Here is a 12,738-nt window from a genome sequence, read left to right as displayed (position 1 = left end):
TTTGAAGCATATATTATTAAAAAAAACAACACAAAAAATGGAAAAACTAAAAGTAGGAGATTGGAAGGAAAAAATATGAGCTTAAAAACAAGTGTTCTCTTTGAAAACTTTGGAGTATGCAAACAAATATAAAAAAATATTTATAAGCATCAATTAAAAGATTAAATGAAATTGAAATAAAGGAAATAAGGATATGGAAGATACTTTTTTCAAACTCAGGTATCTATCAGCACCTTCACGTAGGTTTGAGGGTTCCTCAATGGCATCAGGATAGTGTGTAGGTAGGGCTTGAGTATGCTTGTTTTGTAGGGCCAACACTTAAGTACGAGTTTTTTTGATTTTAAGGAGAACTCCTTATTTACAGGTTTTTGAATGAGATACAAATCATGATTGTTTTTTTTGGTTCAGATCCAATCCAAAAGAATCAGAATCTATCCTAAACGAGAATAAGACTCATCTAAAAGAGTGATCCCCTCCTGAAAATCGCGTAGAAAGATGAGATGTTAGAATTGATAAGATGAGGATAAGCCAAATGGGACAGGATAGCAAAGCTGTTAGACCGTCCCAGACTGGGACCACAAAACAAACAACCATCCCAAGATGAGACGGTGATAGGTGTCGCCATCCCTGGGCTAAACCGAACCAAGAAGACGGGCCAGACTGCGGCAACCCCACCGTTCGGGTCTCAAATGGAGATAGGGAAGGAGCCAGGCGGTTGAATGGGCCACCGCTCGGATCCAAAATGGAGAGAGAGAGAGGGATAGATGGCGGGGGAACCCACTTCCAAGGTCTAGCTAAGGGGGAAAAGAGGATGGGACAGCGGGGGTATCCGTTGTCTAGGCTAAGCTAAAAGAGAAGAGAGGGTGGGATTGCGGGGGTGTCCACCATCCAGGGCCCAGTCAAAGGGGAAAAGAGGATGGGGCGGAGGGGTACCCGTCATTCTGGGCTCGAATGACGGAGAGCAAGGGGATGGATGATGGCTGGGCCACCGTCCATGACTTGACTAAACAAGGAGGTCAGGCTGGAGCTTGATTGGACAAGGAGGATGGGTCGGGGCCTAACTGGACAAGAAAGATAGGTCAGATGGGGGTCCGGGTCTCGAATATAAGAAAGCAAAGGTGCCGGATGGCGGCAAGTATGTCGCTTTTCGAGACAAGCCCAAGATGGTGAGACATGACCAAAAGGTGAGGAAATGACGGTCTAGACAGAAGAAAGACACAATATGCCATTTTTGGACAAGACTTCAGGGTTTTGGGCATTTTGAGAAAATTTTGGGTGTCTACAGTCACTGGATAGGACTGTAGATACTGGGCTACCAAGGTTGTTAAATGCGATGAGGCGAAGCGAGGCGTTGAGCCTGCGCTTCGCCTCTGAGGCATACGCCTCTCACAACTGGTACAAAAGAGAAGCGGTGGGAGGGAAGGCAGTAGGAGAAGAACCACGTGCCCAGCTGGTACGGAAGCAAGGGGGGGGGGGCGCGTCCGAAACCAGCTATGTCGATCGTCCGGTGGTCGGAGAAGATTGAGCAGCCAACGGCGAAGTTCGCCATCAGGAGCTTCCCCGGCAGCGACAGCGTATTAGAGAGGAGGAGGCCTCCGCCGGTGATGCCGAAGCTGGACAGGAGGATGTATGGGGGACAGGGAGCGGCGGAGGAGCAGTTGGCCATCACGTGGCGGTGGATCCACTGACACTTGGGGTTAGCACAACCGACGAATCGGGCGGAGGAAGACTTGGGGATGAAGGAGGGGATTCTGAAGGTTGATGAGGGGCAATTTGCGCATCACAACAACGCCTCATAACCTTGAGCGTGCGCCTCGCCTCGCCTCTGAGGCGTACGCCTCTCACAACACTGTGGGCTACAACCATTTTTATAAAGTTTTTGATATGACTTTTATAGAAGGGGATACAAAACAGGAGTCAAACTGGAGCATCTGTGTGACATAGTTCAAAGAATATTGTTGATTATTGTGGTGTATTAATCATTTATAAGGAAATTGGTATATAATACAAGAGTGTTTAAAAGCTTATTGATGTTTGAACTTACCTGGTAAGCACAGGTTGGATTGTATCCATGAAGGTTGCTATTGCAAGCAGTGGCATCATATTTGATACATATTCAATTTCTTTGTCATTGATGTAGGTATAGCCCAAGTTGCTTTGTACTAGAACAATGATTATCCTCGTGAACACTGTAAAGTTGGCAAATTTTCTGATTTTTTCATAAAATAATAAGGATTATCCTATTATTTTTATGAGTAATTTATCAACACTTAAATATTGATAAGATATTTGGATTTTCTATCAAATTATTTAATAGTTGCGAGCTTTTTAAAACATCTTTGGATTTGGATCTCGATGGAGGATCCAAGAGGATCGACCCCCATGAAACCCAGTTTGAAATATGCAATTGAGATGCTTAGGATCCACTGGATCTGCTAGTTGAATGAGTTTGATTCCAGAGAGTGATCCAAAATTGTCAAACACTGTAAGAAGAACTCAAATCCATTCACTGGACCCAATCCAAGTTTAAAATACTTTCGAGTTAGATCTCGGAAGAGATCCAAACTTCTCAAAACCTTAAAGACTTAGGTTGGATCTATTAGATGGATCCAATCTCAAAACAAGTTGGGTCCAAGAGGGATCCAAATGGTTGTACTAAATGGGTTTAGAATCAGATCTAAATAGAGAAACCAACTTTAAAAACAAACAAACTAATATATATATATATATATATATATATATATATATATATATATATATATATATATATATATATATATATATGTGTGTGTGTGTGTGTGTTCCTTACTTCCTTAGGCCCCATTTTTTGTTGGTCTTGTTAGGCCCCTGCAAAAATAATAGTTTTAATTATTTTTTTTTCACATCTAATACCGTAGATGTGAACTATAGGTTTTGTATAATGAGAACCGACTCCTACAGGTTTTTCCAGTGAGCCAAAATCGATGGCTATGAAGGTATCAGTTTTTTCAAGCTCATAAAAATATATTTTTTATTGAAAAAACATGATCCAAGAATTCGAGCATGCTAAACACATCTAATAGTTTAGATCTATCATAAAGCACTTAAAATCTATGGGGCAGAACGAGAAATAGGGCCGAATATGTTCAGCTCTCTCTATCTCTCTCTCTATATCCGTAAGATATTTAAGGAAGAATATCTATTTGGAAAAAAGATCCAAATAAGACCTAAGGTAGGACTTATTTTAATATAACATAGGGATTGGTTTCATTCGGACCCAACCCGACAAAACCTAAATACCACAATATTTTAAACACATTAAAGTTGGATCTGGATCCAAAATGGACCCAATCCAATCTCAATCCAAATCCATATGTCTTGGATTTAGACTTGAGAATATGGTTCAGATTGGATTTGGATTTAAAATCCAAACCACACAACATATTATATATATATATATATATATATATATATATATATATATATATATATATATATATTACATGAATTGATTTGGATCCAAATGGACCCAACCCAAATTCAAAACCTAATACAACCACTTTAAATATATTAGTGGATTGAGTTGGGTCCAAATGGACCCCCAATCCAACAAAATCTATTATATTGTTAGTAAATATATATTAGGTAGTGGATTGAGTTGGGTCTAAATGAAACCAAACCAATCCAACAACCCAAAACCCCCTCCCAACACTCTTTTAGTGTTTTGGGTTTGGGGTTAGATCCAATCGGATCCAACCCAAACCCAAACACCTCCACCACCATCGTGAGGGGGTTATAAAACCCTCTCCCTCTCTCTGTCGATTTTCAAAAATTGACTCTCCGTCTCCTCACCACTCTTTCAGTCCTCTCTCTCTCTCTCTCTCTCCGTATGCTGCCACCCCTCCACAATGAAGCTGACCCACAACCACCGCCAAGGTGAGGCCCTCCCTTGTTGGACATATGGATCGGGTCCAACCTATTGGATGACCAGGTTTGACATTAAAAAAAGGTAGTGGGCTAATGGGAATGATAGTGGAGGGCAGTTAATGCCATTAGAGAGGCGGTTACGTGAATGTGGATGTCCACACTAACTGTATTCCCTCTCCCTCCTCCACTATATATTGGGTTGGCTGGCTGCAATGGATGATGAGTGACATTGCATAGCCTTAGCCTAGCCCACGTTAAACTTCAATTGGGTTCAGGGTCCTGCTCATCGCTGATCTTAGGCCTCGGCTCATCATGGGCGTCGATCGGTTGAAGAGAATGCTGAATACCCTGCACGCGTAGGGCCTTTTCAGCATTTTCTGAATTCAGTTGCGCCGACAGTCGACTGTGACTGTCATCATGGGGTGACTTAAGTCGCAGGTCGATGATGGTCAAACGATTGTAGCCATGGGGAGACAATGTTTCCCGGCATCACATCCACAAAAAAAGTGGATCATCTTTTTGCCCCTGTGGCCGTCGGTCTGCAGGGGTTTTTGTTGTCGCTGGGATCTATCATGGATTTGACAAAGGGGGGGGGGGGGGGGGGGGGAGTTGTTTCTCTCAATCACGGGATTGCCGTCGACGTGTGGCGAAACCCTTCCCTGTTTTTTCTCCAGTCGCCAGAATGACCCGGCCGAACCTCCTCTTCTATGTTTACTTCTGTCGTTGGGCAAAGGGGTTCTTCGTCGTCGGTGAATGACGGCGACGAAGTCACCGTGGGGCGACAGTCAACTGGAGGCGACGATGGTCACCATAAGGCACCGAACATCCCGACGACATATCAGTTTTAAAAAAATCAAAGATTACCTTTAGTCATCAGGCTGCACCCGGGTTTGCCATCACTGGGGTTGACGCAGACGGGGGGGGGGGGGGGGGGCATCTGTCTGCGATGCATGGAATCCGGGGATTAAAAAAAACCCCTTTCTTTTTTTTTAGTCGTGGGGCTGCAGTGAAGTCTGCCATCGCCGGTGAATCGAGCTGATCGCCGTGGGGCGATATGTCAGCAGGGGTGACCGTCGGTTGTCGACGACTTTGCCGACGTCGTTGGGGTGTCACTGGGGGCGTTAGAGCTCCTCTGATGCACCGGCTGCCGTCGCCATCTGGATTTGCCGGTACCAGGGTTGTCATCAAAGGAACGTCGCTGAGGGAGGTGACCGTCGTCGGCTTGTCACCGGCGTCGATTGTTGTACAACGACGTGGGTCATCGTGGGGCGACGAAGAGGAGAAACCCTTTTGGTTTCTCAGAAAAATGCAAACAGAAACCCTTGGGTTTCTGTTTCATTTTAATAGTGATAATCGGATCTAGGTCTGGCGTTTCAACCCGGTGACATGCCCGATACAAACCCATTTCGGGTGGATTGGGTTTGTTGTTTCCATTGGATCAGACCCAGACCCATAATGGTTCTGGGTCAGATTCGAAAACACCTGAGTCCATTTCGGGTCTGATCCGAGTCCATTTCGAACCGGGTCGTCCCCGGGTATAGTTTGGCATGGGTCAAACCTAGGTCCATTTCAGACCGAGTGCAACCCGAGTCTTTTTGTTGGACTGGGTCAGACCTGGGTCCTTTTCGAATTGGGTACATCCCGAGTCTTTTTTTGGACCAGGTCAGACCCAGTTCTATTTTGGATTGGGTACAACTGGGTCATTTTTCAGACCGAGTCAGACCCAGGTCCAGTTCGGACTGGGTCCTATTTGGACCAGATTGGATCCATGCTACTGCAGGATCCAAGCACTATTTGGCCCGAACCGGATTAGAAACTGATTTGGCCCTTTACAGGACGGGTTCAGAGTTGTTTCAGACCGGTTCGAGGTGTTTTCAGACCGGTTCCTACTTGAGAACCCCGTGTTTTACCTATATGAGCATGTTTTTGTCATTTTTCATGCTTTTATAAAGTGTTGATTCTAAATAATGCATGACTTATGCATGTTAATTCTTGTGTTTTGTGTTGGTTAAGTTGTGCATGATGGTTTTAAGTATGAATTATGACTAAATTCATGAGAGTTAGTTTATGTATATTAGTTGAAGCATGAACTTGTATTATGTCATGAATATACATGCATTAAAATGAGTGCATGGGTGTGCGCAATAATACAAATAGGTTTTCGGTAAAAGATCTTGATTGACCGATTCATGTAATCACCAAAGTGATCTGAGTCATGTTGATTAAGGATTCTTTGGACCATATTAAGATTCGTTATTATGACTGTGTGTGAATTTATGAAACATCGATTCTACCCAAAGATATAGGTCGTTGTGTTCCAAAATTACACATGGTGTGATAGTAGATGTGTATTCCAGCCCATGAAACATGTTCGTACCCAAAGGTACAGTGCTGAATTGCCTATGGTTACATGATTTGCTAGTTTCGCCAACTGAAGTCAATTCCTTAAGAATTGAAGAGACAGAGCAATTATGAATATTGTTGTTTTCACCAAAGTGGAACGATAATGGCTCAACTATGCTTGTCTCAGAAAAGATGAAAATAAAGGGTCTCATTTTTACCTTTTCAACACGAGTCTCGTCTGAGCAATAATAGTAATATCTTTCTATTTTTGTTCCTTGTTGTATCAGGTTCCTTCTTTGTCGACGGTTCTAGTAATATCCTCCTTTTAGATGGATCTAATTTTTTTTATTGTAAAAAAATCATGTTATTCACTTTGGGCTATATGAATTTAGATCTGGCCCTTAGAATTGACGAACCTCCTGCTCTTACAGAGCAGAGTACAACCGATCAGAAGGCTGCCTCTAAGAAGTGGGAGCACTCGAATAGACTTAGACTACTTCTTTTACAATCTTGGGTGGCTAAGAATATTCGAGGTGTCATTCCTCACTACAAGACAATGAAGGAATTTTTGGGAGCCATTAAGGCTCAATTCATCACTTCTAATAAGGCAACGGCCAGTACACTTATATCCAAATTCGTGTCTATGAAATATGTTGGTGACAATCACATCCGACATCACATTTTGGAAATGAGAAATATTACAACTCAATTGAATGACATGAAGTTCACCATCTCTGACTCCTTCTTGGTCCATCTGATCTTAACCTCATTACCTACTGAGTATGGACCCTTCAAAATCTTCTACAACACACATAATGATGAGTGGTCTTTTAATGACCTCTTGGCCAAGTATGTCAAAGAAGATGAGAGATTGAAGGGTGAGAGGGTGCCAAGTGCACATATGACCTCTCATAAGAATAAACAGAGGTCATGGTCAAAGAAAAACTCCTTCAAGAAGAAGAATCAGAAGAAAGCCACTGAGGAGAGTTCAAACTCTTAGGCAAAAGCTAAATCCCAGTCAGGAGACTCTTTTATAAAGTGTTTCTTCTGCAAAAGAAATGGACATAAGAAGGTGGACTGTTTGAAGTATAAGAAACAACTCAAAAATAAAGGTAATAAGTCATTCGTTTCTCATGAGTGCAATTTAATTCATATTTCATTGCATAGTTGGTGCATTTATTCTGGTGCCACGATACACATTGACAACTCTTTGCAGGCAGTTTTGAACAAGAGGGAACCAACAAAGCATGAAAAAAACATCTTTTCTGGAAATAGGATGCGTTTGCATGTCAAGAATGTTGGGACCTGCAGAATTGTGTTGGAGTCGTGATTCATATTGGATTTAGTGTATACATTCTATATTCCATTCTATAGTCGGAACCTGATTTCAATTTCAAAACTTGATAAGTTTGGCTTTGTATTTCAATTTGAAAATTATAAACTTATTATTATGAAAAATTTAATGAATATAGGTTTTGCATATATGTGTGACAGTTTGTATCGATTGAGAACCAAATTCTAAATTTGAGAATCTCACTCCATTGAGAACACAATGATTGACAATAAACATGGCCTAAAGGATGGTCAATCCTATTTGCTTTGGCATCAGAGGTTAGGATATATCTCGAAAGAGAGAGTCCAAAGACTCATGAAAGAGGGAATCCTTAGATCCCTTGATTTTATGAATATAGAGCTATGTGTTGACTGTATAAATGCTAAGCAGTCTAACATGTATAAGAAAGATAACAAATACAATAATGAAAAGTTAGAAATAGTGCATATGGATGTATGCGGCCCTTTTTTACCGTGTTATACGGGTGAAAAGTATTTTGTCACATTTATAGACGATTACTCACGATATATATATCTCTATTTATTATTTGAAAAATCAGAAATCTTTCAGGTTTTTAAGGACGTCAAGAAAGAAGTAGAGAAACAAACCGATAAAGTTATTAAGGTTGTCAGGTCTGATAGATGTAGCAAATATTATGGTCGTTTCACTGAGATGGGACAAAAGGAAGGGCCATTAGCACAATTTCAAAAAGAGGAAGGCATTGTACCTCAGTATACTATGCCTGATAGTGCTTACCAGAATGATGTAGCTGAAAGAAAAAATCGTACACTTAAAGAAATGGTTTGAGCGATGTTGAATCACTCAAACCTTCCTTTGACCTTGTGGAGTAAAGCTCCTAGGACAACAATGCATATTTTGAATAAGGTTTCTACGAAGGCTATTCAAAAGACTCCTTACGAGTTATGGACCGGTAGAAAATCTTCTTTGTCATATATGCACATATGGGGATGTCCGACAGAAGCTAAATTGTATAACTCACATATAAAAGCTTTTGATTCTAGGACAACTAGTGATTTCTTCATTGGTTATCCAGAAAGATCAAATGGCTTTAGGTTTTATTGTCCATCTCATACACCACAGATAATGAAAACAGATAAAACAATATTTCTTGAAAATGGTTCTGTTGGGATAAATGCATCTCAAAATATTGATTATGAGAAAATACAGGATTCAGGTTTCACACCTGCTAAGGATAAAGACCCAATTTTTCTTATCATTGTCTCTTCGGATAATATAAGAAAAAGTTCAGCCAATAAATATCAATCCCAACTAGATCCGGTTGTTGATGAGAATATACAACAACAATATGATACATTGGCTCATTTTGAACCACTTATAGCACCTATATGAAAGTCCACCAGAATTAAGAAATCTGCTATCCGTTCAGACTATGTGGTGTATTTACAAGAGTCGAATGATTGCATAGACATCGATGAAGATTCCTTCATATTTGCAGAAGACATTGAAAGTGAAAGATCAACACATTGGATCAATGCCATGAAAAAAGTGCTTGACTCTATGGTAAAGAACCAAGTAAGGAATCTTGTTCCTTGACCTGATGAAATTAGACCTATTGGTTGTAAATGGGTCTATAAGACCAAAACAGACTCTAAAGGTCATGTGGAGAGGTACAAGGCTAGGATTGTTGCAAAAGGTTTCACACAGATAAAGGGTATTGATTATAATAAGACTTTTTCTTCTGCCTCAACTAAGGAATCGTTGAGGATAATTATGACCCTTATAGCTCATTTTGATTTAGAGCTATATCAGATGAATGCGAAAACTGCCTTCCTGAATGAGGATTTGGATGATGAGGTATACATGTAACAACCTCCTGGTTTCAGTATAGATGACTCAAATAACTTAGTTTGCAAATTGAATAAGTCAATTTATGGACTTAAACAGGCCTCCCGCCAGTGGTATAAGAAGTTCAATAAGGTAATTATGAACTTTGGATTCACAAAAAACATTATTGAGTAGTGTATTTACATTAAGACTAGTGGGAGTAAGTTCATAATTTTGGTTTTATATGTTGACGATATTCTTCTTGCAACTAATGATTTGAGTCTATTACATGAAATAAAAATTTTTCTTTCCTCTCATTTCGATATGAAGGACATGGGTGAGGTTACATATGGGATAGAGAATTGTTCTCTTGGTTCGGCACCTATAGTGAAAGGGGATAAATTGAGCTTAAAAGACTGTCCTCAAGATGATATTGCGAAGACTCAGATGGATGCTATTCCATATGCTTCGACAATTGAGAGTTTGCAGTACGCGCAGACCTGCACTCGACCTGATATAACATTTGCTGTGGGAATACTTGATAGATATTAGTCAAATCTAAGCATTGCGCACTGGAAGGCAGCAAAGAAGGTCATGCACTATTTACAAGGAACAAAAGACTATATGTTGACCTACAGGAAAGCTGACCACCTAGAGGTCGTTGGATACTCTGATGCGGACTTAGGAAGGTGTATTGACAGTAGAAAATCCACTACTGGATACATTTTCCTACTAGCGGGTGGTGTTGTCTCATGAAGAAGTGAAAAACAGTCTACCACTACGGCTTATACCATGAAGGCAAAATTTATTGCTCTATACGAGACTTCATCACATGCTATTTGGATAATAAACTTCATTATAGGTCTTGATATTGTGGACTCTATTGAGAGACCACTAAAGATCTTTTGTGATAATGAAGCAGTCATATCCTTTTCAAATAACAAGAGCTCAACATCGTGTTGACACATAGAGTTAAAATATTTTGTTGTTAAAGAAAGGACAAAGAATCATATAGTATGTATTGATACAATTGGGATGAAGGAAATGACTACAGACCCCCTTACTAAAAGGCTAGCACCATGATTGTATTCCCAACATGTAAGGGGGATGAATCTTTTTGATTCCTTCTGATGTATGACAATATATTTTGTGATCACATTTTGTGTATATGTAATTGATTCTCTTTGGCTTTGTAAATTTTTTATTTTGCATAAAGGATCTCTCATATGGGTTAAAGAGAATAGCAGAATAACAATATTAAAGGACTAATAGAACATGTAAGAGACCAACCTATTCATAAAGATAATTTCTACATGCTTAAGCATTGAAGGTGAATTGTAGTGTAGTACATAGGAATATGACATTTCATAAAGGAGTGTTCATCTCCATGACTCATTTGATTCATCCTTGTGATAACGAGTAGCATGTGAACCCACATCAAGAATTAAATCGAGATAACAGTATAAACCTCGATTTAGTGCACTTTTAGTGTCAATGGGTCAAGTGGGAGAATGTTGGACATATGAATCGGGTCCAACCCATTGGGTGACCCGGTTTGACATTAAAAGAAGGTAGTGGGCTAATGGACATGATAGTGTAGGGCATTTAATGCCATTAGAGAAGAGGTTACATGAATGTGGATGTCCACATTCACTGTATTCCCTCTCCCTCCTCCACTATATATTGGGTTAGCTGACTGCAATAGATGATTAGTGACATTGCATAGCCTTAGCCTAGCCCACATTAAGCTTCAATTGGGTTCAGGGTCCTGCTCACCGTCGATCTTAGGCCTGGGCTCATCGTGGGTGTTGATCGACTAAGGAGAATGCCGAATACCCTGCACACGCTCTATGGCAAATACAGGTACACTTTCTGTGTTTGTTTTACATAAATCGCCAACATCTCCACCTTTTCTTCTTCTTCTTCTTCAATTTCATGGTGCTATTGCTAGCCGAAGGGGGGCTGGCCGGAGGCCACCCGGGTTCTAGGTGCCTCCGCCGCCCTCTGCCACCATCTTCTTCTCCTCCATGGTTCAGTCGGAGGATCAGAGCCACTGACGATGGTGGCTCTGCCCGTTGCACCCTCCCCCTTCCCTGGTCTGCCTCCGCCAACCCCACCTGCTTCTGCCTCCCTTATGGTTCCTCTACTGAACTCGTCGGGGAACAAGAGCCACCAGATGCAGTGGCTCTGGTTCGTTGGGAGAGAGGGTGCCTGAGACCCTCTTCTCCTTCTGTTTCAGCAAGTGGAGGCAGAGCACCACCACTCTCCTCTGCCCCTCTTCTGTGTTGTCCGACACCCACTACGACAGGGCTCCAACCCCGCCTCCTATTCTTCCTCCGTTCTTATGCTTTCGGCATCCAGCGCTGCCCCCCATTGCGCCTCATGCGCAGTAGGCTGACCCATCGAGATCCAGGGTGACTCAAATCTCTACTAGACCGAGCACGACATCAGTCTAGCTACTTGAGACTCGAGGTAACCCGACCTTTGTTGGACCAGGCATGACTCAGTTGAGCCCAGTCCAGCCGTCGACCATTGTTGGATCGGGCTCGACTCACTCAAGCCCAGTCCAGCCACCAAGTTTTGCTGGATCAGGCTCGACTCAGTCGAGCCTAGTCTAGTCGAGTCCAGCCATCGAGTTTTGCTGGACCGGGCTTGACTCAGTCGAGCCCTCCAGCACACCTACCCCTCTTTCTTTGAGACTTGGCTCGAGCCCAAACGAGCCCGACTCGATTGAGCCCCAGCTGAGTCGAGCTTTTCCTTTAGGAAGTTTGCTTTATCAGCTCAGTTCAGCTGAGCTTAGCTAGGTTAGGGTTAAGCCCCCTTAGCTGAGCCTTATTGGTGAGTGGTGTGTGTTTTATGAAAATGCTTTTTAAAACAATATTTTATATGAAAATCAAGTGAAAGCTAGACACCAAAAATATAAAAACCAACTCGCACGAGTGCTGGAATCTAGGTCGATCTCAGGGAACGAAAAATACTTGTATTCAAACACACAAGCTAAACTACTCTTTATTGCCTTGAAAATAAAAATCACTTAATTAATTAAAATAACTAAGAGAGTACTGCCCAATGCAGAGGACTTAAACAAAATAATAATAAACAGTTTTATTACAGGCCCAATAATTGAGTTGAATTAAAAATAAAAACCTAATCTAAAAATAAAAGCAAAGGCTTCAGTGCTTCGAGTCTTCTTGTCCCTTCTTGAGGTAATGTATATTTTCTTGAACTTTTGCTTTTCTGAGGGCTTCCTGAGGGCACTTTTGAGAGTCTGAAGGGACCTCAGAGGGTACTTTTAGGGCACGAAAAGGGCTCTACCACACTTTCCAACACTTCCTTGCAACATAAAAACA

This window comes from Nuphar pumila, chromosome 13 (genome assembly GCF_984573655.1).
Source record: "Nuphar pumila chromosome 13, dmNupPumi1.hap1.1, whole genome shotgun sequence".
Lineage (NCBI taxonomy): Eukaryota > Viridiplantae > Streptophyta > Magnoliopsida > Nymphaeales > Nymphaeaceae > Nuphar > Nuphar pumila.
Note: the sequence above shows the minus strand (reverse complement) of the source record.